At 42.8% G+C, this 5508-nt stretch overlaps 1 pseudogene; it reads right to left on the bottom strand.

Annotated features, from left to right (window-relative positions):
- Positions 1–865: 865 nt before the first annotated feature.
- LOC110302571 (E3 ubiquitin-protein ligase RNF19A pseudogene) lies at positions 866–3749 on the bottom strand (annotated as a pseudogene).
- Positions 3750–5508: the final 1759 nt, after the last annotated feature.

Below are 5508 nucleotides of genomic sequence, written 5' to 3'. Positions count from 1 at the left end.
GGAAGTCAGTAATGCAGGCAGTATTTTGGCCAACCTCTGCTCGTGTCAGCTGAACATCCCCTGTAAACAAAAGCAAAAGGAAACAAAGCCACACGTTGACCTTTTATGTAAGCTTGGTGCAAGTTCTGCATTGTTTTGATTTCATGGTTCAAACAGATATTCGTGTTAAAAGTTGAGGTTGTGTAATGTTAAATTTTCTAAAGGCTGCATGTGTCTTTGTAGGTGAATACTTTTTCAATGTAGTTAATAATCACATTCATGTTTACCTATTTGCTGTATTTGTCTATATTATCCTAGGTGACTAGAGAAGACATTATGGGAAATGATATAGCAAAATCCTCAAATGAGGAGGCTCATAAAATCCAGTCCCTCTCAAAGGCATCAAGAATCAAAGGGCACTAACTTGCCTCAGTGACAGGTGACAGTAATACTTACATCCTAATAGGATTGTCTTCTGCTGATGTCAGTCCCTTAGTTACCTACTCTTACCTTCTTCTTCTAAAATGGCAACAACCACACTAGAGATATGTAACTGTACCAAGTGTTTCTGCTTCAGAGTTGTGCAAAACTGTCCTGATCTTGCCCAAGTGTCTAAGTATCTGAATGGTTACCCATGGGCAGCATTAAGCCTGATGTCTACATTGCATATGAAGAAATGAATTTCAGCTCAGTTATGAAGAGTAATGTTACCAAGAGGGTCATACACCGAGTAATCGGCCAAGTTCCATCCTTTAGTGACTTCAATAAAATGTCACTAACACTTACCCCTAAGCCTCCATTTTCCTTAACAATGCCATAGAACAGTGTTAGTGTCTCATGATTACAAATTAAGCCAATTTTCTATCTCAATACAGCTGTATGTGCATCAAGCAGTGTTTTATTCTGGTACGAACACTTTAAAGCCTTTATGTCATAATTTGGTAATTAATACCACCATGAAACACAATGCTTTGCTAGACATATAAATTGTATTTGCATTACAATTATAAAACCTGGCTTTTGCTGGTAACTTAAGCTTAACAGTCACAGATGGTTCAACCAGCTCCAAACAAGGTTGTTCAGTGGTTCTTACTCTGCAGCATTCATGGGCCTACACCGTAGTGTGGACAGCAACTTTCAAGTCTGCTGTCTGGTGCGAGTGGTCATTATTTGTCTCTCTCAGTGCATCACCATCCACCATCAGCTTCCCCCAAAGTCAATTGGTGCCATGCTTGTCTGCTGCATGGCTGGACTGTGGGACTTCTGAACAGGAAGCAGTTTTGGAAAGCAGAGCACTGCTGCACTGGTATGGTGAATGTTTCAGCCCATCCTTTTCTACCTCAGGAAGGGTGTTCACAGCTGCGAAGCGGGCATGGAAACCCCTGGAATGGTGACTAGAGGAAATTCTCATGCTTTCTAAGTAAGAAAAGTTACTGCAGGGGGAGACTGCTACAGATGGCATGTTGTCACTCAGGGATGGCACCTCAAACTCACTTGAGTCTGTGCTTTGTGGCTGTAACAACTGTGCATCCATGTCCTCTCTGGTCTCATTGATCTTCATGTTACCCTTTTCCCTCAGTTTACCACTCTTTGACTTTTTTCCTCCTGTTGCTCCCTTGGAATACTTGGTAGCACTGGATTTACCTTCAGGCAAGCCACTGTATGACCTGCCCATGTGGCCTCGGGCAGCACCACTGTCATCCACACTGCTGCTTCCACGGCTGTGTTGGAACTTGAATGGCTTTGATTCAATATCCACTTGCACGTCCATACTGTTCCCTTCTCTGTCCAGAGGGATGTAGGAGTTCAGAATGGATCCTGCCATTGCTTTGGTGCTGCTGTTATTACAAACTCTTCCCAAACTCACTGTGCCAGATTCTCTACTGAGACTACACCTTTCTTTCTGTACCTCTGCTTGAACTTGCAAATTGCTGAAACAGTTTACCATGGCACTTCCTGACAGACTGCCTGTGATACTAGCTCCAGCTAATGCCATGGTACTGACTGTCTCACTCAGGTTGTTGCCAATAGTGCCTATTCCATCCATGTGGTTTCCAATTGCACTCAAACTTCCAGTCAGGTTGCTGACACTTCCCTCTCCTATGCTAGGGTTGTGCCTTGCTTCTGCTACTGATGTATCCGTGGCTGTGTTAGTCCCACCTACGTTTATGTCATTCTCATCATCAAACTCAATCCTTATTCCTTTCCCATTTCCTGCAGACTCTCCACAATCCCTGTTTCTGCAGAGGGAAATTGGGACCACACCATAGACATAAGCTAGCATGGTAGGAACACCAATGCCTATAGTCACTGCAGCTACCACTGGAGAGACGATTGCAGACAGGGTAACACCACTTGCTATGGCCAGATTCCGCTTGTGTTTTGAAACATCTGTGTCTTCATAGCAATCATGAATCTTGAGGCCCACATACACAGGAATGCCAATGATCATGGCAGGAAGGGCAATGCCGGCTATGAGGGCAATCCCTACGGGAGCACCAACAAGGGTTCCCAGCTGCCACAGGATTTTCTTCTTTCGACTCCAGGGTTTCTTCCCCCATAAACTACAACCCGAGGGACCGAGATAATGTAAATTGGAGATTTCTTTCATGCACAACCAACAAAACTCACAACCACACACAGCACATGTCATATGATTGCAACTCCCATCCTCAATCTTGATTATATAAGCAGCACATCGTGGACATGGCTTTATGTCATCAGCTGCTGCTCTAGGTTCCTGTCTGTAACTAATAGGTGAAAAGCGTATAGTTCTTAAGCATAAACGCTGGGCTCTTTCCCAGAGAGCAGTCTCACAGGTCTGTTTGGGATGCCAGATCTGTTTACAGTGGTAGCAAAACTCTGTTCCACAGCCTTTTCTCCCACAAGTTAATTTTGGACACTTGGCACATCCAAATGCTATCACAGCATATCCACAGTCTGGAGCTGGACACCACCTACAGTCAGGATCTGCAACGAGCCACTGTCGAAGCATAAATTCTTCATATTTTCCCATTAAGACATCATCACTTAATATCAAGCGAATGTCATGGGGATTAAACCGTTCAGTGCATTCTGGACAACTGATGTTAACTCTGCTTTCAGAGATTTCTATCCTTAGGTATTGTCGTAAACAATCCACACAAGATCTATGATGACATGTCATGATATTAGGAAATCTGTCTTGAGAAAGCCGTAAAAGGCACAAAGGACAGTCCATAAAGTCTCCAGTTTGTTTGCTAATGGAAGTCAATCCATTGTCAGAAGAGGTATTTGTTGAGAAAATGGAGTTCTTATCAGCACACATTTCAGAATGTATCCTCTCAATACTTGAAATTGCTACCACCCCACCATTGAGCTCCCTTGATTTTCGTTTGCTGTCCATCTTCCTCCGAAAAAGAGAACCTATTGAAATTCTTGTCTGTTTGGGTGCCTTTTTGACAGAAGGCAAGCTCACAGATGAAGCAGAAGGTTGAAGATCTCTCTCTGAACCCATTTTCTGATGTAAACTCATGTCTAAAATGCTCATCAGAACTGAGTCAAGGTCATTTTAAAACTAAAACTTATTTCTTGTTCTTGCATTCAGATGAAGTCATGATGTAAAAAAGATCCCATTGGCTTCTTCAGAGAACTTGAAAAAGTTCAAGAGAAGACTTATCCGTCTTCAGGGGCATTGGGCGAGCAGGTCCATCCTGCGGAGGCAGAAAGAGGAGGAAGAACGGAGGAGGACAGCCCTTCAGCATGCCCCGCGCTGAACCGTCTCAGCTAGGGCGAGAGCTGCCGGTGAACGGTTGCCAGTGAGCAAGAGAAGGAGAGCGAGCCACTGCTTTCCGAACTCCACTCAGAGACTCCTTCGGGACTGACCTTCGCAGCCCGGAACCAACACAGCAAGTGCCAGTCTCTAGATCTCTGTTTTTATAGTACTAGATTTGAGAAGTCTGAATCAATTTCTCTGAGTCAGAATTAGCAACTCGGCAAGGCTGTATCCCCCCTGGAAGCTTTCGGGAAGAATCTGTCTTCCTGTGGTTTACAGCTTCCTAAGATCCATTTCTCATAGGCCTTGTGTGACTAAGAACCATTCCTCAGTATTTCATGCATGCAATATTGATTTTTACCTCAACTCTCACCATTGACTGAGTAAAAAAAAAAATCCTATTTTCTGTATCAATCTCCCCTTGCCTTCTGCTAGACTCACAGTTAAGCATTATGTAGAGAATCATGAATTTCTACTGTCTTACATTATAACATTCACAGGTTGTAGGGACCTGGATACCTTTGGAGGTCATTATTCAGCCAACTACCATTCTTTTCTGTCTTGGCTATTTTCAGTTCTTACTGTCTTTAAAGGCCTTTTTGGCCTCTAAACCAATGCTGTACAGTGGGACTATAATATTAAATCTCTGTGCGATTGTAATTTATCCAGGAGCCATATTTAAAAAGGTAGAAAGATGCTGAATCAGTAAACAGTGAGTTTGATCCCTAGCACCAGAATTAAAAAACAGAGCATCTTCACACATAAAAGCTGGCTGTGGTGACCTATACCTGTAATCCTAATTCTGGAGTGGCAGAGACAGAAGGACCTTTGGGACTTGCTGGCCAGGCAGTCTAACCAAATATGCAAACTTTAGGTTCATTGAGAGCCTCTCTCAAAAATTAGGTGGAGAGCAGTTGAAGAAGATAGCTGAATTTAATCTCTAGCACACACACACACACACAGACACACACACACACACACACATATGAAAGGGGATGTTCATAAGATTGGCTTTTGGGATACTGAGGCTTTGGACATGCACATTCTGTGAGTCTTGAATCAGTCTCCATACTTGCCATGATGTCAGTTCAAATTAGGGATACCTTTTAGTGATATTTGTGAAGCCAAGAAGTGTTAACATTGTATAAATGCACACCCTGGAATAGGGATGTTTAAGAACTTGAAATATCATCCCAATATTTATGTGATGTATCATTTTAGTGACAACTTGGATAGAGAGCTGGATTAAAGTATCCTAGTGGTCAATGGGGCTCAGACCCGTTTTCTAACCCACTCAAGTGTGGATTTACTGATCTGTATCTGTGCATCTACTCCACACCATGAAGACAAATGGAAGGAAGATCAACAGAACTACATGTGTGTAGTTTACTTAGAGAGTGTACTACTGACATCATCATCCACTGTTCAGCAATCTTATTGTTATTTAAAGAATGAGTGGGTGAATGTAATTACGATGTGTACCTTCTGTCAAATCTATTTGTGTACTATGCTGTGTGGACTATTGAGTTTAAATTCCCATTTACTTAATTACAAATGAAAATTCTGCATATTTCAGGTAGTGGGCATTGACATAGGTTTGAGAGGTTCCTGAGAAAGTGTCAATCTCCCTGGGCTTCAGAACGGCCTGAAGACATGATAGAGGCCCTGTGTTACCTTATGCTTCATTTTAGTACTCACCCGTCAAGCGTGGTTGGTGCACACGTCCTTAGACATTACTCTCATTACTGAGAGAGGCCAAAAGTTTTGTCCTGCAT

Source organism: Mus caroli, unplaced genomic scaffold, assembly GCF_978045245.1.
Source record: "Mus caroli unplaced genomic scaffold, Mus_caroli_1 scaffold_11, whole genome shotgun sequence".
Taxonomy (NCBI): domain Eukaryota; kingdom Metazoa; phylum Chordata; class Mammalia; order Rodentia; family Muridae; genus Mus; species Mus caroli.
This window is presented reverse-complemented; position numbering and strand designations above follow the sequence as displayed.